Source organism: Varanus komodoensis, unplaced genomic scaffold (genome assembly GCF_004798865.1).
Source record: "Varanus komodoensis strain SLA01 unplaced genomic scaffold, ASM479886v1 scaffold2, whole genome shotgun sequence".
NCBI classification, from domain to species: Eukaryota; Metazoa; Chordata; class Lepidosauria; order Squamata; family Varanidae; genus Varanus; species Varanus komodoensis.
The window spans coordinates 40,785,369-40,810,916 of NW_025335568.1; the positions used below are offsets into that span (position 1 = coordinate 40,785,369).

The 25,548-nt window shown below is 41.4% G+C and overlaps 1 protein-coding gene across 7 annotated transcripts in view; it reads right to left on the minus strand.

Annotated features, from left to right (window-relative positions):
• CLYBL (citramalyl-CoA lyase) overlaps nt 1-25,548 on the minus strand; it is a 228,273-nt gene that overhangs the window by 33,570 nt on the left and 169,155 nt on the right. The window lies entirely within an intron of this gene.

The window sequence follows — 25,548 nt, forward strand, 5'->3', positions numbered from 1 at the left end:
GAGATTTGGCCTCAGTCTGTTGCTGTTAGTAATTTTCATCCACCAAATATGTCCCTTCTCTGCTACATAGCTCAAAATAACCAGCCAGCAACTAAGTCACTCTTCTACTCCACATTTCAATAGAAAAATGTGTTACCGTGAGAGATTATATGCTCTTGCCATCTGTTGGGTGGAGAATAAATTTTTGTAGAACCATTAAATTCTAGCTCTGTCCATTTAAAAAAATGATTACTTAGCAACAACCAACCACACCATCACTTTATTATATTATTAGGCTACAATCGTGAGATCACACAGGCCCACAAGTCAGAAGCTTCCAGAAGCTACAGTCATGCCCAGCATGCACGATATGGTGCCTGGCATTTTTTCTGGGGTTTTTTTTGGTCATAGATCAGTCTGCACATATCATTCCATGGTATACACATGAAATGAACACGAGACAATCCATAAAAGAATTCCAGCTTGAGGCTTGATCCTGACATTTCTTTAGCAAACCCCAAAGATTCTTTTATCTCCCAACTAAAGCAGAAGGTAAAAAGATAAAAATAGGAAGTGTGCCCCAGAAATTGTTGGAAACTATAGGAAGAAGGAGGAACTATATTAGCAACACATGAACTAATTATGGTGGGGACAAGGTCCCTCCTGGTGGCAACTAAAAGAGCAAACAGGAAGATTTAAAGTTGTTAATTAGCACTGCTATTATTTGGCATGTTGCTTAGGACAGGCCAGTCTTTATCATTTGTGGGGAATGGCCATGCCTGGGGCATGGTGGGAAGGGAAGGCAACCACAGCTGGAGGGACAACCTAGTGACAAAGTTTGGCACAGAGAATATACCTATCCTGTTGAGTATGCCTATCTTAGCATACACATATAATCTGGCCAATGGGACCCGCAACCCCTATTCACAACATCCAGCAACCCTCCAAGAAGCAAACATTGTAAAAGTCCACAGAGGAAATATTTTGGATATCTATATGAACTTGAGCCTTCTTGCTAGTGGGGTTGGTAGGGCAGAAACTAAAATACACTCTCAGGACCAGCTGTACTTAGATGCAAAACCTTTCCGTAGCATCACAGCACAAGAGGCCAGCTTCTTTTCAGCATGTGCAGCCCTGGAAGCTGGAACTGAGGGAGCCCAAATGTGAGTTCTGCTTGATGAAAGACTGCTTGTAGAGTCCTGAATTGAGTTGAATCTACTATCAGTTCGGCTGTGACCCTAAACTTAGAAACATGTTCCATAAAAACCAATGGGGCTTATTTTCCAATGAATTTATTTATTTATTACAATAAATTTTATTTTTTGGGGCACAAGGAATTAACTCCTGTAAAAATGCGCAGAGGAGTTCTCAATATTCTTCAAATTTGCTCACTGGAATGCAGCCCAAAAAACAGAACCTAGCTGATCCTACTGAGTGAAACCATGAGCTCCTTGCACAAATGACAAGAGTAGAGAAACACTATTCTTTTTCACATCCAACCAGTTTAATTCTCGGCTGTTCTGTCCCACCCTTCTCCCTTGATGGCATTCAGGGCAACACTCACAGGATTCGCAGGTTTCCCATTCAGGCCCTGAGCAGTCCCAGGCCTACTTGGCAAGACAGGCCATGACCTAGGGCACCCTTCCCCAATCTAATGCCCTGTGGATGCATTGGACTGCAAGCTTCTTCTCCCCAGTCCACACGACCATGCTGAGGCCGACAGAAGTTATAATTTAACTAATTTGGAGAGCACCAAGTTGGAAAAGACCAGCCTAAGACCATACATTTGCAAGATAAATTCTGCGGTAAGCAAAGAGTTAATTAAAATTTGCCTGTATTTCAATTAATTTATGTATGTACAAATAAACTTTAATCCACCAACCCACCCTTTTCTGCTAATACCAGTAACTCTTACTGCACTAAGGCACTATTAGCATTATGTTATGCATATATAGGTTAGACATTTAAACGAGGAGGCATTTTTCCTTTCTAGTATCACAGGAATGTGATACTGTTTAGTGTTTTTCTCTCAAAAATGTGACATGCCCTTTGATTCTGTGGTAATCCCAGAATTCTTATCAGTCCTATTTTAGTATATTTTAGTGGTAGAGCACAAAACAGATAAATAAATTGTTTATCCAGCAAATCAGATTGCTACAACTTAAATTAATAGGGATGAGCTTGTGGAATTAGCATCTGAATTCCATATTGATGGAATAAATTTGGAGGCAGACGGAAAAGCAAGACATAAATGCTAATAAAAGCATGGTTATACTTTGAGAAGCACAATGTTTATTTACAATAATCTGTTCTGGGAATACTTAAATATGCAAATGCATGCAAATAAACATATTACTATCTTCCTTTTAAGATGTAACTCTGAATCAATGAGAAGCTTGGGAGCATTGTTACTAAACTGCGGAAACATAGCGATTTCACCCACATAGCCACTGCTGATAAATCAAGCATTGCCACAATGAACAGACACTGAAATTAAAGAAGGGAATATGTGTGCAGTTGGTTCAACTGGCATCCATTAAAGCTAATAACTAATCATTTTCACAAGTTACTAGCTCTGAATTATCAAATCTGCAAAGAAAACAACATCCGTCCACTTTTACACTCCAGTGGAAGAGGTGGTCCCTCACAGCGGGGCTGCAGGGACTCGCCATCTGGAGAATAAATCGAGTGTGAAGTACAGTAAAGCTTGGGACCAAGCTCCGTGGCAGCAGCTCAGCAGTTAGTTCATTAGTTCCAAACTTCTTGGGATTAGAGTGGTCTCCATTCTACTGTTGGATAGGATAAGACAGACAGAATGCAAGGCTGTGGAAGGAAGTGACAAGGAAGACAGAGCCCCTTCGGTTTATTTATAGAACTACCAAGTATAAACACCCCCAAACAAATGGCTTAAATAATAGTGTTACTACAAAGTCAAAATGTCTCAGCTAGCACCCTTAAAACAGACACATACAGAATGTATGCCTTTGAAATGCGAGCGGGGCCACAGAATAGAAAAGCAAAAGCAAAAGGAAAAACATTAACATTCGTAAAGAGTTGGTGTGATAAAGATGTCTTTATTGATTTTTTTCTGAACTTGGAACAAAGGAAAAAAGCTTCATTTTTTGCCTTTTGATATCATAGCCCAAGTTATTTGACTTGGTCCTCTTTGCAGCTGCTAGAACAAGGATTTGCACTATATTCATTTGTATGGTCTTTCAACAATCACAGGAATTTTAGGGACTATATGTAATTCAGGTGCATATTTCCTCTATGTAAATCCTAAGAGCCTTGTATTTGCTTCTGCTGAATAGTGAGCATGAGAAGGTTAAACTATACAGATAAGACCCATCTGAGCAAAGAAAGGAGAAGAAAGGTTGAAGTACGCCATGCTGCATTTTGCAAGGATAAATGCAAAAAGATTATAAAACACAGTACAAATTAAAAGTGCTAAAAACAGCAAGGTAACATAGATTAATATCTCTGTTTGTTGTTGAGTTGAAGGTCCAATTGCTGCGCAAAGCACTACCCCAAGGCTGGTTAATTACAATACCTTTCAATTCATGGAAGTGTTAAAAATCGGATTGAGTACAGTGGCAAGCAGATTGTAGCTTCTGTCTAATAGTTAAGGGTAACTCCATACATTTCACACGGCAGTAGAAAATTAATTACTGGAGTCACAGTCAGAGTTAGCTGTTTTGTGACAGTACTGACATGATAAAACATGCAATTATGATTTAATGTTAGTCCCCTGTAGTGGTTTGTTTATGCAGCCTGACACCGCTGATGCTTTTGTCTCTTGTCTATACTGAGTGCCACCATATTCTAGACTTCAGCTTTCCTTTGTCAAAGTCAGCCTATATAGCCGACATATATAAAGGGGGCCATTACTCGGGCAGGATTTAGTTTATGCCAAGGGGAAAGAACTTGAACTGCTTTTACAAGCTGATATGCCTTCCCCAGAAATGCCAGTGTTGAAATGGTGGGTCATTTTCTTTCAGGACTCCCACTGACAATGAAACTGGGACAGATAATCAGCATTAGTGTCAAGGAGGGGGAAATAGATCAATGCAGAACAATTTATCTATCAATTTCTTCTGGAAAAGTGTAGCAAAACCTAGTTTGTGATGGCTATTTCCTATTCCCCCTGCATTCTGGGCACATTAATTCAGAGGAATAAACACGGAAAGTTGAACATGAAGAGCTGGCTTTAATAAAAAAGAAAAAATTAAACACAACATTCTTGCTTTTTTTCCTGGTGGTTTTGTCCTTCTTTTCCTAAAGAATTTTTTAATGATTGTGAACCCTTTGTTTCATTACCACCAACCAGGTCAATAGGTGACCTTCATAAACTCATAATTACATCAAAACAATTTTCCACATGTTTCAACTGAAATCTTCCCTTTTATTTTTCTTGTATTGAATTTATATTATTAAAATGAATTACTTGATATAATTTTACTTTTCAAAAATACTTCTTTTAAAATGAGATATGGGAGAATAAAACCTGAATGAAAAGTCTGGATAGCTCCCTTCCTTATGTCATCACCACTGGTATGAGATGGGGAGAACATGAGCTAAAGTGACCCACATATTTCGGGGGGGGGGGCAACATATGGCTGTTGTAATTGGTATCACCAAGTTCTTTGTAATATGTCATTTTACTTTATTAAATTTTGGAAGGGAAAAAGTATCCGAAAGTTGCAGTTTCTCCATGGCACTATGCAGACTTATCCTTGACCTTACCAGCACTCTGACCCATTTAGCATCTCATATAGACATGTCCTTGATCAAAACACAACTGTGGATCCTCATACTTTCTCTCCCTGCTCTGTAAGCTTTTCTGTATTTGTCCAGTCCTTCATGCAAGCATGCTACTGGCTTAATCAGAATTTCAGGGTGATCCAAACAGAGCTTCAGAAAGATGAAGTTATTATTTACTAATGCATTGTTTGTTTTTGCAATGGCCTGTCAAGTTATGCAATTTCTAAACAACTCATGTGTCTGATAGGAGCTATGATACATAAAAGCTTACACTAAAATGAATATGTTATTTTTTTAGATGCCAGAAGAGCACCAGTCATTTTCTGTAACATTTTCAATCCATTTAGCAGCTTTGGCCTCCACGTGTTTCTTACGCAGACCCCTCACATCTGGCATATGAGTAGGACCTCCAGGGCTGCAAGGTCTGAAGCTTCCAGCTTCCAGAATCTGAGCTGGATGCAAACACCTTGCAAGAGGAAGAATAACTTCCCCATGGTGTGAGGAATCCATTTTGGAGATGGGAATCCATCAGATTCCTTGGCCTTGGCTCCCTGGACTAGGGTCCACTTTGTCCAGTTCCTGGTGAGCACACCCATCAACTGCTGTGCAAGTGCATCCCTCTTCTGTGTTATGTGCAGCAGCTATTGTTTCTGCTGCTTGTGAAGTGGAAGAAGGTTGCTGACTGCACAACCTTGGTTCCATGAGCATTCATGGACTTCCTCTCAGCTTGGTTTGCTTTCTAAGGCAGAGTCAAGCATGAGAGGCAGTCCATAAATGCTAGATGGATGGATTCTGAAGACCTTTGTCACAGGCCTACCTTCTCCAAGAAGAAACAGCAGGACAGTCCCATAAAGGACCCACCACTCTTGGACCTAAGGATGGGAAAATCAATCAGTATTGCTTTGTCCCATATTTAGATTTCTTAAATCTCAAACTCTTTGTTTACCTACATGAATGCAGGGAATTTTGGTAAATTCTTATAAATATTAACTGAAACACTTATTTCCCCATCGGCACTACCCAAATTCTGTGGGATCAGCTATTCTCAGCATGGAGAAGACCTAATTGCTGGCATCTGCCAGAAAAAATGGCAATAAGCACTAACATGGTTGAAGGCACAGGGATTCAAAGCCCTTAATGGACAAACTCTCAAAGTCCTGGATGGACAAACGTGCCAGTTTCTCCCATATTTTGAAGAACTTGCCCATTAGGCACATACTTTCCAAAACCAAACTGTAACAGAATTCTCACTCATCTCTACATGAATCCAAGAAGGCAATACAGTCCTTGCCACATGGCTTGGCTTCCATCTAGCACAGGTCTCCCTACAAACACGTCCTGGACCCAGAAACAAAGGAGGTGGCCAATCCAGGTTAAAGCATTCAAGGCCACCATTCATCAAGATTTTTGCACACAGATGAACCTCAACTTAGACATTTCCAGGATCAGGTCCTGCCAGTGAGGCTGAAGCATGCTACCATGAGAACCTTCAGTTGCTGCCCAGCTTGTTCTGGCTGAACGGCTATACTGGGCAGCTCCCCTGCTGTTTCAGGAACCATGTCTAAAGCCCTGGTTTCAGTGCTATCCTTTTCTCCTAACTGGACCACTCTCCCATAGTCACTGCAAGTCTGTGGCTTTAGCACCAGCTCCTGCATTTATGAAAATGGAACATGCAGCTTGGCAAACCTGGTGCTTGGCTGTACAGGAGGAGTAACAGAACAGGCAGCCAGATAATTTTTGCTAGGGAGAACCTGACAGCCAAGATGTGAAGAAGGATGGATGTTCTCTTCCATGGCAGCAACCTCCAGCCATGATTCTTACCATCAGTCAAGCCACAGATCTGTCAGTGATACCAGATCATAGCTATTACTGAAGATAACTGTCTGGGCCAGTCTTCCTTACTTCATCTTCTGTAATGCTCATGCCCTGACACTATCTCTTGCTACAGACCTCATTAGTAGAATTCTGGTTATACAGGGCCTGGACCTCTGCTTTTCATCCTCTATATGAAAGGACAGAATTGTCCATTTCTTGGTTATACATTTATCAAAACCAAACCAACACAAATCTAGGTCAGGCTTCAGTTGCCTGCAAAAAAACTCTCCATTTTTTTTCTCTGACCATTGGGAAACTTTCTTATTGTTTGACAGAACAGCATAATCAATGAGAATAGATCAAGGATAAGCAACCTGGTGTCTGCTAGATGTTTTGGACTATGAACCCCATATGCCCTGGCCAGCACAGCCAATGGTTATTGTAATGCAGAACATCTGTAAGGCATTAGGTTGCCTACCCTGGGAGGAGGTTAGTCAAACTTCTGATTGCTACGAAGAAGCTGTATAATTATGCAACTAGCAATGTGATGTCACCAGTAATGTTACATTTGTGGGTATCCTTGGGGTGGAGGTCAGAGAGCAGCCCAGTAAAGCAGGCAAGCCTATCAGAACCAATTGTTTTTTTTTTTACAAGTAATCATAATTGGTAAGCAATGTAAATTATATTAATTAAAACCATACACTTGTTTAAAGTGCTGTTAAAAACAAGATATAGATTAGTAAGATGCACACGAAATCAAATAAGATTTGCAATGTATTTGTTGTTCTTGTTTAACTCCAAGATATTTTAAGCATTTTCTACAAGTATGTAAGTTTTCTAGCTTGGCAGCCCAGCAATGCCATAGGAAAAACATGCAAGGAGAAAATAACTGTCATCTCCATCAGCAGGTTCCTGTTGGAATAATTTTAAGTGTGACATCCATCCATTGTGTCATATATAAGAGGAGAAGTGTTCTCCTCTTATTGGTCTTGTAAAAGCTTTTTCCAATCCCCAAGGATGCTGTAATACAGCTACCAGTTAACCTTTCCTATCTGATCCTCAGTTCTGCTTTATCAAGCATTTGTTTCTTCTTCCATTCTGAATTAATCAATCTCTTTTTAGGACTCCTGAACACAGACAAAAAATAATTTAGTAGTAATAATAGTAATTTTCAAACAAATTGGGAGTCCTGCACTGAGCAAGGGGTTGGCCTTATTGGCTCCTTCCAATTATGATTCTGTGCAATAAATGATAATATCAAAATGCAGTGGCAGTGATCTGACATAGATCACACACAAGGATAGAAGTCCCCTCTGCCATATATATATGTGTATTCCAATTCACATCAACAGGATGTCATAGTGGTGAGAGTGTTACACTGGAATTCCGGAGAATCGGGTTCTAGTCCCCAACAGGCAATGAAGCTCATTGGATGACTTTGGGCCAGTCAGACTCTTAGCCTAACAACAACCTTGTGATGTTAGTTAGGCTAAGATAAAAAGTACAAAGATAGTATAAGCTGCCTTGGGCTATTTGCAAGAAGGGGAAAAGGCAAGAGGATATAAAAGTAAGAGTAACTACAACATTCATAAAAACAAATCCATCCTCCAGCCTTCTTGATACCCTATAATTCCAGAATTAGCTGGAATAGGGAATTAGTCTTATTCATGTCCTTACTCTCTTTCCAACACAAAGTAGTTTTTTTTCATCTCAGCAATGTACAGGATGTTTTCTAGCTATTCCAATATAAAAAGAGTCTTCTGATTATTTTCCTATAGTGATAATTACTGCTGGTAGCAAGTTCTCAAGCAATAAACATTTACTTTCTTGTAAAGAGAACTAATTATGAATGTAACGCTGCCGTTCTTATAACCTATTCTTTTACATGTCATTTCCAAAATTGTTGCCAAATCAGAACAAAGTTTTATTTCTTTCAGGTGACAAAAAATTGTTCTGAGATGAAGAGTACTTCCAACAAAGAGAAACGCTGATCCTATTTAGCCTGATCGTACATGTGAGATACCAATGATAAAGTCACTTTTCAAAAATTGTACTTTGCTCAAACATAAGCTAGAATGGACATATCTCACAGATTGTGACACTGCTGAAGTATCATCACCACTCTCAAGTTCTTCTCCCACACATGGCCTTCTATAAGCAACTTGTGTCATCTTCACGCTCACTGCCAGTATGCACACAACAGGTGGCAACTTTCAGAAAGCCCTGTCCCTAAAAGTAAGCGCTGCTGAACTCACTGGCAGGGAAGAGACATTGGAGCAGAACGTGTAGGGGAATATGCGTTTTTCAGTGGAGAATTATCAGCTATCAGAATTATCAAGAAATGGAGCAATATTTACTTGTGTTACCTATTTTTCATTACTATTCTCCCAAACACCACAGTCCAAAACAGATTTAAAGTACTAATTTTACACTTTAAAGCTGTCAACAGCTTTGGACCAGGTTACTTGAAAGATATTCTTCCAAATATATCTATGCAGGCCTTAAGAGCCTCTACAGAAGGTTTGTTCTATGCACTCCCTGCAAAGTGATATAAAGCTGGTGGATACTGCAATCAAAGGGCCTTTCTGGGGATGGCACTTCAGCTATGGAATACTTTTCTCAGTATATTTGCCTGATGCCTTCTTTATGGCATCAGATGAAGACCTCTCCATTTCCTGAGGCTTTCAATACAACTTAGGTTATAATGAGGGTTGTAAATTAATGTCATATTGCCTTCCTTTACTGGAAGGGAATGCCCTAATGCTCTTTTACTCTCTTTGTTGCTTTTAATTCTTCCATTTTGGATTTTAAGACTGCCTTGTTGTTTGTTTATTTCTGTGAACTGCATTAAGGGTAGCCTGTCTAAGAGTAAAGAAACATGCCTTTCTTCCATTTGTTGATTTTAAAACATGCTCTTGTTCCAGAAGTACACAAATAACACCACAAGGCCAACCTATCAACTCTACACACTTCCTGATCATCTTTCAGTCTTGCAGAACTTCCCCCTCAACCCTCCCCAATACTCAATCCCATACAGAATATAGACTTTCAAATCAAATACAGTTAGGACATTTCTACAGTGCTGCCTCCATTAAAAAGTGTTATCTTTGTTTTCATTGTGACTTTCATCCCCTTTCAGCTTGCTCTTAGCTAGACACTGCCTGGTCCAACCTACCAGGAACCCCAGAAGGCAACATATCAAGAGCTTTCACCAAGTCTGAAGGCCTTGATTTTTTCTATGGGTAATTGACTGCAACATTTTAGGTTCTGGTCCACTATCAGCTCAATGGCCACTTGATACTTCCTTTCAAACATTTGTTTTGCATGGAATTTAATTTAATTTAATAAAACATTTGTATCCTGTCCTTCACGGCAGCATCTCAGGACAGCTTACAATTTTAAAACCAACAACAACAATAAAAACAATCAATTGCACAGTATACAATAATAAATAATCATAAAATCAATAATAATAAATATAGTCAAAATTAAAATAAATAAATCACATTACAAAAAAGCAACAGTTAACTTGTTTCTAAAATCCCTAATTCTTAAAATGATGATCGAATAAAAAGGTTTTCACTTGGTGCCGAAAAGAGTATAGGCTTGACACCAGGCAAACCTCTCTGGGAAATACATTCCACAATCAGGGAGCCACCGCAGAGAAGGCCCTACTCTGAGTAGTCATCCTCTTTACCTCCTTCAAGGAGGGTTCCTGGAGCAGGGCCTCTTCTGCAGATATTAAGGGGTGTGAGGACATATAAGGAAGGAGACGTTCCTTCAGGTATCCTGGTCCCAGTCTGTTTAGGACTTTATAGGTTAATACAAGCACCTTGAATTGGGTCCAGACTTCAACTGGAAGCCAGTGGAACTGGTAGAGGACTGGCATTATTTGAGAATAACAACCGGTCCCCATCAGCGACCTGGCAGCTCTATTTCTTCTACCAATTGAAGTATCCAGACCGTTTTCAAAGGCAGCCCCACGTAGAGCGTGTTACAATAATCCAACTGGCAAGTTACCAGGGCATGTATCACCATCGCTAAGCAGTGCTTGTCCAAGTAAGGATGCAGCTGATGGACCATTCGAAACTAAAGGAAAGCACTCCTTGCCACCGCCACCACCTGGGTCTCCAGGGATAGCTCTGGGTCAAGGAGCACTCGTAAGCTGCAGACGCTGTCCTTTAGAGGCAATGCAACCCCGCCCAGGACAGGATCAAAATCACTTAACTGAAAACCTGAACCGGCCACCAACAGGACCTCTGTCTTATCTGGACTGAGGCTCAGTTTATTGGCCCTCATCCAGCCCATTACCTTGGGCAGGCACCGATTAAGGACAGTCACTGCCTCACCTGGAGTAGATGTAAATGAGAGGTAGAGCTGGGTGTCATCAGCATATGATGGTTCCGCAGCCCAAACCTCCTGATGACCTCTCCCAGCAGTTTCATGTAGATTTTAAAGAGCATGAGGGACAAGATGGAGCCCTGCGGAACCCCATGGCAAAGCTGCCATGGTGCAGAGCTATAGTCCTCCACACCACCTTCTGGAATCGGCCAGCCAGGTAGGAGTGGAACCATTGCCATGCATAGCCTCCTCCTCCTAACCCGGCCAGCCTATCCAGAAGGATACCATGGTATGAAAAGCCACTGAGAGGCCCAGGAGAACCAACAGGGACACACTCCCCCTGTCCCTCTCCCTGCACAGGTCATCGTACAGGGCAACCAGGACAGATTCAGTACCATAACCGGGTCTGAAGCCAGACTGAAATGGATCCAGATAATCCATTTCTTCCAAGAGTGCTTGGAGTTGTCCTGCCACCACCCACTCCAGCACCTTGCCCAGAAACAGGATGTTGGCTACCAGTCTATAATTGCCGGCCACCTCTGGGTCCAGGAATGGTACTTAGCAAGTTAAATAACTTTCTGAAGAAGTCTACCCTTCAAAAGAGTCTGTTCTCCTAGAAGTCTTGGGCAAGAAGAGTCTGATCTTCCTAATACTGAGCATGGCTCAATAGTACTCCAAAGTTTAATAATATGTTGTACAAATGAAGAAGAAATTGGGCTGGTAAAATATACCATGCCCAGCATCTGCCTGCCTGCCAGCCAGCCAGCCTTATTTTTCCCGTTTCATTGCTCAGGCTTTCTTAAAAGGTCTGCAAATCTTGGATACCTTTGAAAATTAGGTGGAAAAGGTTAACTTCTTCAGGTAAAAAATGTCAAGGGTAGTCAAATGCTTTGTGTCATGTCATTTTGCCCTCTTCTCCTTATAATGGGACATTACAATGCTTTATAATTTTGAAATTGTTGCTTCGCACTGTTTTCATACTACAATAACATTTGTTATGACAAGCCCATGACTATGTTATGCCCATGACTTTGCTATGACTCTTCCTGCTTTCTGAATCACCTTTCCCAAACACCAATTAGTACTAAAGTTATACATTCGAATAAGCTTGTCTCTTCTATGCTGCTTGTTTGCCCTTTTCACTTGGCCATATTTAAGACATTTTAATTCTGTTGGCTGATTTTTAGCTGGCTTTCACATGACCCTTCTATCTTTGTGAAAGCCAAGACTTCTGGATGTTCAGACAGGAATAAATCCTCCTTTACAGTTTCAAAACATTCTCCTTCAATCATCATCATCCATTTCAGCAGCAGTTTTGCAATAATTTTAGGCAGTCTAAGTCAGAGGTTATTTTCCAGCTTACATAAAATATGCAAACCAAATCTTTTTGCATCATTTTCTTTACTGTACATAGAAAGAGTTGAAAGGGATCTTGGAGGTCATTTAGTCTAACCCTCTGCTTGATGTAGGATCCGAAATGCAGGATGCAACTATAGCATCCTTGACAGATGGCTTTCCAATCTCTGCATAAATATCTGGCATTTCCCAAGGCAGTCAGGAGCCACTGTTGGCCAGTATCCAACTGGATCATTCTGTTAGTACAAAAGACATTCTGGTAACCACAACTAGATTCTGAACTATACACAATTTATGTTATGTGTACACAGTGTGCTGGCATGAGCATCGCACAGCCAAGTAAGCAGTTGAGCTAGCACAATACTTAAATGCCTGTACAATGGAGAGATCTTTCAGAGCTCTGCTAGTGCTGCTCAAGTGACACACTTTTGGATTCTGCTCACACTTAGGAAATGTCTTCTAAGGATGAATTGACATTTGCTTCCCTGCAATTTCCATGCTGCCTTGACCTCTAGAGCAAAAGGAAACAGGTCTGCTCCATTTTGAGGTGTTCCTGGATAGCCTTCCTGCCTCCATTTTCTCTTTATTGTGTTAAACATACCAAGCTCTTTCAGCCAGTCCTCACAGGACTTGGTTTCCAGATGCTCACCATCCCGTAAGCCATGCTCTGGGCATACTGTAGTTTGTCGATGCCACTTTAAAATGTGACATCCTACACTGGACACAGTGCTCCACATGCAGCACAATCATTGTGATCAACACAAAATGCAGTAGGGCTATTAGTTCTCTTGACAGTGTGCTTCCTCTAATGCAGCCTAAGATTGAATTAGCTTTTTTGGGAGCAGCATTGCACTGCTGGCTCCTGGTCAGCTTGTGATCCACAAAAACATTTAGATTCGTCTCACATGTTATGCTGCTAAGTCAGGTTGCTCCCATCCCATATGCATGCCTTCACCTATTCTGCCTCCACTGGTCATATAGAGCTTACTCATCGAGGCTTCTGACTCCCCATTTTCTAACTGCAACACCTAAAATGGTTTCCCTGCCCCAAAATTAGGTAGCTGAAGAACTCTAGAGAGTAAATGAGTAGAGTAGTTTGGTGTGAAAGGACTTTTGAGCTCAGTTCTGGAACTGACCACACATTCAGAAGCACTCAGTTCCTCGGTTCCTAGCATATACCTACCTATTTTGCACTTGGCACCAGTGCTTGGATCTCAGGGTTCTAGTAAAAACAAAGTAGATCCTGTAGGTATGAAGTCTGACCAGCACTATACAAAGTAATGAAAACAATGTTTTTGCTATTAGAAATCTTGACAATTCCCCCTCCCCAAACTTCTGAAGCTAAAGACAGACATAACAGTTTTGAGCAGCAGAGCCAGTCTGGAAGGTACTTGAAAATTAGGTAACAATGATTTTTAATATATCTGTATTGTTTTCATACACAGCAAGCTGCTTTGTGAGGGCATTGGTCTTCCAAAGCAGGGTTCAAAAACCTCAATAACATAAGTAATTAAATGTTTACTATAAACATACCTTTCATTTCCCAAGGCAAGCACAAGGAAAAAGAAGAAAGGGAAAAGACCAGCTATGTGAGGTATCTGTGAGGTTCAATGTGAACCAGAAAAAATGGCTTTGAGAGATGCCAATTAGCAATGATGTCGAATTCATAATTATTGTTGTCATGCTCAACTCTATTATGAATCAAGAGTCTTTCTCCCAGTAGCTCTTGTTGAGGCTGAGTTTTCACATGAGAGTCTGCAATGCACTGACAAGTGCTTAACAGACCAGGCCCCCAAAGCTAGGGTGACATTCTGGGTGTAGGCACACCCTTTTTAAAAATGCTAGCCTCTTACTCCCAACCCAGTTATCATGCATTACCAACAGTTCGTTTGGTCAGCAACTTCCTTATTTTGATCAATTCGCTTCACTGTTTCTTGCAAATATTACCTGTGGTCGGTTTCTCTCATCCAGGTCTAAGCCCCTTTCTCATTCCTAGGGGCTTGTTTGGGTTTGCATTTCCAAGCACCTCTATGCTTGGTATTTGTGGTGTGTCTGCAGGGCACGAAAACAAGTCTATGCTTTTCGAAGGGTGATAAAATAATGTTCATGCACACAGCATCATCAGGGAGCATGCATCAGTATTTACAAACTGGGAAAGAGCTTGGGAAACACTGAATCTTCACGAACACAGCTCGTCGGGAATGAGCCAATTGCTGAACGAACTGAGGCGCGTATACCCATCACTATTGCAGATTGCTAATGCCCACGACATCACTGAAGCACAATTGTTCCTACCATTTAAAAAGTGTTTTTAAAGTATTCGAAGACTTTACATAATATTCCTTTAAAAAAAATTAAACCGTGTACTTGAAACATGAGAGGAGGGGAGAGGCCTGAGCCAGCACCATACTTGTTGCTATACATGCCTCTCCTGAAAATTGCAAACTGGGCTCATCATACCACAGCTGAAGAAGCTGCTGCTACTTTAACACCATGTCTAACTTTATTCTGAGATTTTGTCAGGCACTCCCCTCATCCTTTTCCATTTATCCTTCAGAGATAAAGATCAAACGACTGCTTTTTAAACATGGATATCTGAGATCCTTGGAACACTATTAAGCATCCAGCACTAAGATCTGTATTTGTGCAAAAGGATCGTGGTGCTGTGAAGTACACACGTCACAGCTTTTCCTACATTTATCTCTTTCTTTACAGCACTTTGATACCACTGTGGAGCAGAATGTTGTTGGAACACAGCAAAACACCTTCTATCCAGCAGAGTTGCAATCTATGTCTTTTGCATTTTTTTCAACCAATATACATGTGACTTAAACAAGCTCCATTTATTTAATGTTTTCTCTGTTGTTGGTCTCACAGGCTGACAACATTTCTCAAGATCTACACTCTTAATTGTGTTCTGATGCACCAGTCATTGTGTCTGCTCGTTCAATCAGTTTAATTTTCAGCTGCTCGCTAAGGTTGGGACTCCTTGTCAGAAGATATCCCATTCCATCTTCCGTTGGGTTGATTAAATTCTGCATTGTCCTGTTGCCTTTCCAGGGTACTTTCGCATTCTGAGAAAGCAGGCAGAGGCCCAAAAATGCCTCGTTGCCATCTTGCCCTTCTGTCTTTTTGTATTCCCAGGCAGTTCCCCATCCTTATTTAGCTTCTGCTATTTTGCTTTCAGCAAGGCTAGGCAAACAATTTATTGAAGTGTTTTTGTTTGTTTTTGCCATTTCCCCCCTTGCCTCCAGTCGGTGTTTGCAAAGCATTTAACACTACACTAGGCGGGTTAATTTAATGTACTGGTTAAAAAAAACAGGCTATTTGGAGTGTCTCACAACACTGACATGTTTTCAGCTTGAAAATCAGATGTCTCCATCCCAAAGGAAAGAGCCCTTGCCAAAGCTTTGTTTATACTGATGCCAGGTGCAAGCTGGCACCACCGTGACGGGGACACATGAACACTAAACAGTTTGCAAAAAGCATGCTCCCAAATAAAATCCGTATCCCAGTTTTGTCACTTGAGAATCAGGTTTTAAAATCGTCTACAATGGTGAGTGCGGAAAGCTACCCCAATGCAAAGCCACTTTCGCTGTGGCCTCATTTCACTGGCTTCTAAGCTCACCAGCACTTCTAGGTTTCATTGGAACAAGTGACTCAGGACTATCGTTGCAGGTCAACAAGGTACTTGTTGTGAGTGCACTCCCCAGAATGGCAGACATGGCTGAACTGACACGTCCAATATGTAAGGATGTGGGAAGGGATGGGAGATATGAGGTAAGATCCTAACCCGAACCCAGTCTGTTATTCCTCTTGGTGTCATAGCATTTTGGAGTGTAGGCAGTCCCCAAATTACAAATGTCTGAGTTATGAGCAACCCATACTTATGAACAAACTACCATAAAGCCTATTAATTAAAAAAACTGCAGAAAATTGTAGTAAGAGAGGGTAGAGAGAGGAAGTAGAGAGAGGAGGTGACAGAGGAGAGAGGGAAGCCTTCAAAGCAGGCCTTCCTGCCCTGCTCATCCAGGGAAGTCTTTCTGGTGTTTCTTTGCCGCAAAGAGGAGGTACTGGTGCATCTGGGCAGGGTAGAGAAATGCATGATTTTTCCACTTTCACAGGGGTCCTGTGCCCTTAACACACATGAATGTGGAGAGTTGACTATATGTGATTCAACTTACATACAAATTTGACTTAAAGAAAAATTTCTGCTTTCTCAGGAACAGAACTTGTTTGTAACCTGGGGATTGTCTGTACATATCTTGTCTCTTTCTCTTTCTGCATTGCCAACAGGGCAAATGAGCCTCTTACACTTCCTACCCTAAAAACCACAAGAAAAAGCAAAAAATGTTCCTTCCAGTTAATACATGAAGATGTCTTTCATTATGATCTGAATATGGAAATAATTGAAACTGATGAGGATTGTATCTTGGACAAGCACTTGAGTTTTAACTTCCCAAAATTGGACTCTTAAAGGAACCTCAGTAGCTTGGCACTCTGTGGTTTAATGCTTCTGACTTCTAAATATTTGATTTGATTCTAATGGGCATGGTTTTTTGTTTTTACGGTGGGTAGTGTTTTTATTAATTAGTCTACACATGATGCAAACTGAGAGCATGATGCAAACTGAAAGAGCAAAAAAATACTTTAGCACATGAAGGATCATCTCTTCCCCTGTACACCTGCCCAGATGTGAAAGTCATCTCTCACAGTCCTTCTATGGGAGCCCCCACCAAATGAGGTGGGCTGCTACTTAGAGGAAGGCCTCTTCTGTATAGCACTTTGGTTGTCTGCCCAGAGAGGTTTGGGCTGTCTCCTCAGGACTTTAGTTTTCCAACTTCTTTTGTTTTAAATCTGCTACTGTCTTTTACATCTTCACACTGCTGATAGGTTTGATTTTGGTTTTTATTTATACAGAAGTTTTAGCTCTTACATTTGTATGGTATTTATGGTTTTAATTGCTTTGAACCACCTGGACAGCTTTGGTGTTGGCTGATAACAGTGGACAAGCCATCTGAGCGATTCAATATACACTCAGCCTCCTTGTCAAACTTCTCTCTGCAAAGGCAGTTTGGCAATGAGAATGCCTGCTGTCTAGCTGCCCGGATGATTGCCAGTAATGCCACCTTTTTCACAGCAGCAGAAATGAGCTCAAATTGCTGTTCTGTGTTTCCCCTGACACAGGCCTGATACTCTGCTGTGCTTCAGGTCCCTTCTGATGAAATGGCCAGGTGAGCAGCTTCCTTGATCATAAGCACACAGAAGCAAGGAAAGCAATCCCAGTCAGAGAATGCTCCAGAGCAGTCTTCCCCAGTTTGATGCCTTCCAAATGTGATCGCCCAAAGCCAGCATTGACTGTACTGGCTGCAAGTGATGGGAATTGCAGCCTAATAATCTGGAAGGCATCAGATTGCGGAAGGTTGCACCAGAGTGTTCTTGTGGCGTTGGCTGCCATGACGGGGATGAGGAGCCTGCAGTCTCTGCAGGCCTAACATGGCCTGTGGGAGGTTCCCATCCATCCACCAGATTCTGTGCCTTGCATCTGGTCACTGACCAGATAATGGCAGTTTCTCTGCTCCTGCAGTCACGAGAAGTGCAGTCAATAAGGACAGAAAAGACAGTTTTCCTGGTCTTCCATCACTGCTACAGTAAGGCTTTTTTAAAGTTTAATTGCCTTTGCAGGAGAGGGCTAACTCTTCCCTCTCCAACACTGACTTTCCCATTGTTAAAAATTACCCTTGCTCTCCAGCAGTTAGGGTTTTTAAAAGCCCTATGGGAGCCAAAGGAGATTTTTTTAGGGTTAAGAGATGGCAACTATAACATACTCAAAGCCACCTCATGAACTCCATAGTTAAATGAGGACTTCCTTAAATCCACATCATTCAATCCTCTGAGCAGTGAGAATGCTCATTATGCATGCACAAAAACAAATGAAGTTATCCCAACAAGCCAAGAAACAGATGGTGTGAATCACAAAGGATAACAAGTCAAAGAAGAGTTGAAATATAAGTAGTGCTTTAAATAATGAAAATTTATAATACAAGCATTTCAAATAACTGCAAGGTAATAACTCATGAAATACAATTCAGAATATGTGGTTCTAAAGATTACTCAAAGAAAGTCCAAAAATGACAAAGGCTCAGTGGTGGTAAGTTACCCAGTTCTTTTCAGGAGATCTTTCTCAAGAATCTATTCAAATGAAAAACTGCAACATCACAGCATTCAAAAGCAATGGATGATCTGCTGTTTCCAGTTCCCTGTGAAAAACATTTAAGTATATACTTACATTTTGACTCCTTGCCCTGAGTTATTAACCACACCTTAATTTATTTTCATGTTTTATGCATGCTGTTTATGGACTTGCTATGCAGCATGAGACTCCTGGGTTCTCCTCCCATGGTCTCCTGAACTGGACAGTTTCTTGCAAATCATGCTTCATGGAGTGTGTCTTGCCACAAGGTAGAACACAATAGCAACAAGATACTCTAAAGTAAGACATCAGGTCCCACCTTGGTCTGCCAAACACTCTTGTCTTAACCAGCCACCTGAAGGAGAATCTGGAAGAAGGCATCCTAGTCTTCCTGGGGAAGGAGCTGCACAACCTTGGTGCTGCTACATAAAAGGCCCTGTCTTGAATACCCACCAACCTCACCTCCACGGAAGGTGAGACATGTAGCTGAGCCTCAGATGATGAATGCCATTTTTGGGCAGGCTCCTGAGGGAGGATGAGGTCTATTTCTGCAAGGTACTCAGCACTTTGCAATGGAATGAGCTATAAACTGAACAAAACCATATTATAAATTTAATCATTTCAACTTTTACCAGTAGAAAATCTGTCAAAAAGGGTTAAATTGTTTGAACAAATTTGTTTGGAATAACAAAGTTAAGCCAGAAGGATGACAATGATGATCAAAACCATAACCATTTGCAATCAGAGATGCCAAGGCTCCTTGAACCTCTGGCTTCTGAATCTTCCAGGAACCACCTCACTTGCCCCCAGCATTTCCAGTGTAGTAGAAAAACAGGGTGGGAACACAAGGATGGAGAAGAAAACCAGGCTGCAACCCTAGACGCTATACAATAGAATCCTACACAGCAGAGACGTGGAATCATTTTTAGTCCAAGGACCAAACTGGCCTGAGAGAGGTCAGCAGCCACATGCCAACACCCACCCAAAGTGGGTGGCTTTCATATTCCACACTGAGATTTACATTCACGCCACAAATACATACAACACTCTCTTTCTCTTTCTCTCTCACACACACTCTCTCACACACTTTTGGCTCATTTGGGGGCCATTTTCATTCTGCCCTTGCCTTTTCCAATCAACTCTGAAAGGCAAGAGCAAAACCAAGTTTTTTCCTGCCTGAGACGCAGCCCTCCTGAAGCTGCATTCTTGAAGTTCAGTCAGGAGCTGTTCTGTCCTACTCTTTCTTTTCTGACAAGGTGGGGTTCAGGGGAGGCGCACATGTGTGCTCGTCTCCTTCCCAGGAGGTCTTCATGAGCTGAAAGGTGAACTTCGTTGGGCCAGATTCAGCCCTTAAGCTGAAGGTTACCCATTCATGTTACATATGTCTACAAAGAGATAAGCCCCATGAACTCCAGTGCAACGGACTCCTGCCTAAATATCACTTAACATAGTGGGTCTGATCTCTGAGCCAAGATGCATCATGCATTTCTGAATCACAATGAGAAGATGCACTGTGCTTTTTGCAAGCACAAAATGTACACATACTCCCCTTGGAAGGGCAGTGGCCATAGAATGCTGCCCATTTAGTGCCTGCTCATTTTTTTTCTTTCCTTTTTGATTTTCCTTTCCTTTTCTCTTTTCCTTTTCAGCCATCAGTCCTGGTGGAATTTGGAAAACTTAGAATTGCCACCCTGTGGTTTTAGCTGGGAACTTCGGAAATGGTTTTTACTACACAGGCATCCAAAAAGCTGGCTTTCTTCCTCCTATATCAGACCTTCCTCAAGGGAAAAGATTCAGACAAACTAAAGTTTTATCCTACTTGTCTCTAAGTAAGGACAGGGGAAAAAAGAAGAGGAAGCAAATGACCATACCAGACCTCTTAACTCAATTGTAAATTAGGCTAGGCAAGGGCTTGATGTTGATTTGAAAGCAGAAATTGCTCATGATGAATCATAAGTGAGATTAACCCTTGGAGGCCAGAGAAGCCCCAGACTTGCTTTCCAAGCTGGGCCAGTCCTAGAAAGCTCCCCTACCCAATGAAGGAAGTAACTCAATGATTGAGACATAGAGAAGCAAAAAACCAAGCTATTTGAAGGAAAGTGGAGGGAAGAAAAAGATAATTGGCTTGAAAGAAAGTTTGCTACTTCCCATCTCATCCTCCCGGTAGTTTTATGAGACACGGGGTCATAGGGCAAGGTGAAGTGAGAGAGGGGTGAACTAGTGAACCTGCAGTTATAAGCACACAGGCTTAATAGGTTGATGAATATTAACTCACACACCTTGAATAGACAATGGGCTAATTAAAATGCACATGTGATGTATTTAGATGTACATAGTGGGATGAGGTGGGAAATATGAAGTAGGCGGACGGAAAAACTGTAACCTCCTACTACCTTACCTAATGAGGGAAAAGGGGACGGCTGTGGCAGACAGATTAAGAAGTAAAAGGAGCTGTTTTGTGTGTTTGTACTTTGGAGAAATTCTGATAGAGCAGGCTCTCCCCATCTATTGCAATAAACCAGTGGTGGTGAACCTATGGCACCCGTGCCACAGCATGCATGCAGAGCCCTCTCTGTCAGCACGTGAGCCAAGCCCCCCAGCATCGCCCCAGCAGCCGATCATCAGATACCAGAGCACATAGGGGCCATGTGCTGGCTTGGAAAGGAGTAGCGGCGCCAGGCAATGATGTCACGAGCCGCGACACATTAGCTGCGACTGGTCCGAGCTTTCGCATGGCTGGTCAGTACCCTGCCAGGAAGATAGATAGATAGATAGATAGATAGATAGATTTGCTTGGACTGGCTGTGAGTTGTTATTTCTAAACTAAAACTTCAGTTTTCAGGTTTTATTGCAGTGTTGGCACTTTGAGATAAATAAGCGGGTTTTGGGTTGTAGTTTGGGCACTCGGACTCTAAAAGGTTTGCCATCACTGCAATAAACAAAGGAAATGCCTCATTCTGTTGGTAGTCTTGGTTATTTAATGTGAGAAGTATTTTCACAGCTTTTTGCATAACACCAACATGATAGAAGAATCCTCAAGGTGACTCCAAATACACCTTATGATCTAAAACCCTTAGAGGAAAATACTTTTAGTCGAGCTTCATGTTCCAGCTTAGCACCAAGATGCTTGTCCACACACCAGGAAAACCTGATTTCTAAGGAAAGCACAGTGGAAAAATGTTTAGTCTCTATAACTAAAGATCTGAACTTAATTAAAAAATTTCTGAAAGAAAGCTATGTCTTGTTAACCACTCTGACCAAGCTTTATAAAAGAGATGAGAAGCCTTCACTTCCAAAAGAAAACTATCCTAGAAGTGAACTGGACTTAAAGGAGAAAGAACTAAACACTGACCTCAAAAATGGTGGAGAAAGTAAAGAACCTACCAAGGAATGAAGTAAAGGAAGAAGGAAGCTTCTAGGAAAAAGAGTACATACATCAAACATTCCAGGAAGGGTTTAAATTCAATTAAACAACAAAAGAGAACTAGTTTTAAAAGACAGTTCAGCCTTTTGGAGGTTTCACCTAAGAATTCCAATCCCCAAAGAAAAGAGGCCTCTCTGCTGAGAGACAGGAAGCATTCAGCCCTAGGGAATAAAGAGTTATCCAATGACCTATCTGTTCCTCTGACTGAGAAAAGTGGTTCAAGGTGTATCACAAGATCCAGGACAATATGCCCCAGTTGGACGAGCATCCTCGAACAATAAACTGCAAGAAGTTGATCAACATCAAAACAAATATAAACTAAAAACACCACAGAAATGGATCCTGGTACTAAATTGCCAGAAGCTGATCTTTCTTAATTTTCCCAAGCGTAAAGGTCTGCTTCCCCTTCTACAATGCAGGACCCATTTTTTGGAATTGCTGAGTAAAGTAGTTCCATTACCCCTCAATATTGATATTTTTGATCTAGAATATTTGTTTTATGACTGTCACTCTTCAAACAGTGGTGACATTTGGGTGCTGGGTAAATGTTAAGAAACTACATAAGGACAGGAATAAATTTATTAATGTGGTTCTTTGAAAATACTACATCTATTGCTCTATTTCATAAACAGTCAAGAAAGGCTTTGGCAAGGAGCGGCATAGAAATGTTTTAATAAATAAATAAATAAATTATAGAAGACCTAATGTGGTCGGTCCACTAAGTATTGTGGAAGACATATGACCTAATTACTACAAGAGGCATAACCATAATTTAAAGTGGCAACACCAACAGATTTGGTCTGATTTGGACTCCAAAGAATTGGAGCTTTTAAATTCTTATATAGCCTTGCCTCCACAGCCACCAGAGGAAATAATTAACAGCCTGTCTTCTCTATGAGATGTCTTCATTTACTGTGGAACTACAAACAAGAATGTGAGACCTCAGGATTGGGACACTGAGATAACTAGCAGCCAGACAAATTTACATAATGAGAAGAGCAAGAAGCCTGGCAGTCAAAGCAATATTTATAGCAAACTTGGAATGAACTGCTCTACTACTAAGGGATACAATTCACGGTCTCTTCAAAGACCCCAGTCAACATTGAGGAATGGATACAAAGAAGATGTCTGCACTTTGAAGAATTGGGATAATATGCCTCCCTGCCAACATGCCAAGTACATCTAAACCTGAATATATTAAACCCCCAAAAGGATCTGGATGTGTTTTTTTCAATAAGAATGGAGAGCTGAATCATATCATCGATATAAACTTACAGACTTTGCACCAAGATGCCTTCCTAGTGAGGACTCTCTCTCCACCACCTTAAAGGCATCTTCAGGGTAAACAGAACATTTTGGTGAAGGCACATGACAAGCTTAAATATGTCTCATAGAACATAGCAGGGTGGGCCTCCAAGAAAAATGATGCCAGGGTTTTGGACTATTTAAGAGCCCATGATGTGATCTTTATTCCAGAAACCTGGGCCACTAAAAAAAATCTACCTAAATGGTTTTTTAGTACATGACATGCCTGCTGAGCCCACTAAAGGAAATGGTAGACCTAAGGCTGACCTGGCACTATGGATATCTACAGCTCTTCATGCATCTATTAAGTGGATCTGTGCCCTATGGGAAAATAGCAGTGGCAGGTCACATTGATCTTGATTGTTGCCTATATCCAGTCCGCTCTACCCCGAATGGTATAAAACATGGCTGGAAGGATTTGGAAAATTATATAACAGGGCTAGAATCTAAATTCCCCAGAGCCCAACTACTTATAATGGGTGATTTCAATGTGCAATTAGGTCCAGATAATAATTTACTTTCCTCTTCTGGTCTGTGAGGGGGAGTTGATAACAAGATTTTCATCTTTAGTTGTGACAGAATCTCTAAAGATCCTAAGCTGAATTATGGTGGCATCTGTTTGACTCAAATGGTGAGCTGTCTTGTCCTTGTAATTTTAAATTGAAATCCCTTTTTAAAGTGTGGAATTCAGTTATATATCTGGAAGTGGAAGTAGTGTGGTGAATTTTGTGTTGATTTCCCATCGGTTATCTAGATGGGTGTCTGAATTCTTTGCAGGCTATAGGCTTGATAGTGACCAACTTCCTCTCATCATTGCTCTCTGTCTATCAAATGCTGTCCACTTGAATGTTAAATCTCACTTTTAAGACAAATTTCTAAATCTTAAACATAACAGGCTATACTGGATTGAGAAGAACAATAATAAGTTGGTGGACTTTTAGCCTTTTGATCAAGTCAAACTTTTTAAATATCTGGGCATTAGGTTTCATCATGATCTTTCCCAGGCTGCCCACAGACAGTCTGCAATACAGAGAACTCAGAATACCATTAAGGCTATTTCTCTTTTTTAATTTACCATAGGTGGGGTCAATTTATACCTGCTGCCATCCAGATATTTAAGTCTAAGGTCTCACATCAACTCCTGTATGGAATCCTAACTTGGATTCTAGGATTTCATCCAAATATTGAGAGAGTTCTCACAACATTCTTAAGATGTGTCCTTGGAATACCAGGATGTATTCCTGCAGCAGGCTTATGACGTGAGAAAGGTGTCTCATCATTAGAATACATTAGAATTCTGGGTCTTGACTCCAAGCAGAGCAGAGCACATCAGAGCAAGCTGCCCCAGTTGATCTAGGGCCTCTGGGATACAAGCAGCCAAGCTCCCAGGGAGCGAGCGAACAAAGATAGTCAACGAGAGTCTGGCGGAGAAGGTCCAGGGGGAGGTCCCTAACATTTCCCCCCCGTTTTGCTTCTCTTCCTTATTTTCACCTTAACTGCCTCACTGCATGTGGTGGCACAAGCAATGCACCAAGAAGACTCCGCAGCCTTGCAACAGACTCTGCCCTGCAACAACTGCAACTGCTGCACACCAGTACCCCTATTGCAGGAAAAAGTGAGAGCACTGGAGTAGCGAGTGTCCACCCGCTGGACGATAAAAGAAAGTGAAGAGTGGAGGAGCTGCAACATGTGTCCAGAAGGAAGAAGAGCAACAGCAAGCCGAGGCAGCAGAAGGGAACCCCGAGAGAAGGGAAACTGAGAAAACCTGCTGCAACAGGGTGACAGTTAGACGCAGAAGGCCACTCTGCACCTGTGGAAGCAATGAAACTCTCACACTACTTCGAGTTGCTTGTAGAAGAGACTTGTGAGAAACCATCTGTAAAAGAACTGCACAACACACTGAATAACTCTTTTTTCAGAGACAAGAGGCCAATCAAACCAGGAAAAGGATAACCAAATTTGCAACAAAAGGAGAAAAGCAACACATACGTATCTGCTGGTTGCAGGAGATGCCCTCTTGTGCGGAATGGAAAAATATGTATGTTGTGATGACGCAGAGAATTGCCAAGTGTGCTGTCCCCCTGGCACCAAGGTTAAAGATAAAACCAGCAAGTTCACACATTTCATACGACCCACTGACAAATAGCCCTTTCTTCTCTTCCACGTGGGAACTAACGACACTGCCATGAGAAGTTTTGCTGATATAACATCAGACTTTGAAGCTCTAGGGAGGAAAATAAAAAAGACCGGGGCCAAGATAGTCATCTCCTCAATTCTACCAGTACGTGGAAGAGGAACTGTGAGAGAAAGGTAAATCCTTCAAGTGAATGACTGGCTACGATGGTGGGGCCATAAAGAGAGATTTGGATTCTGG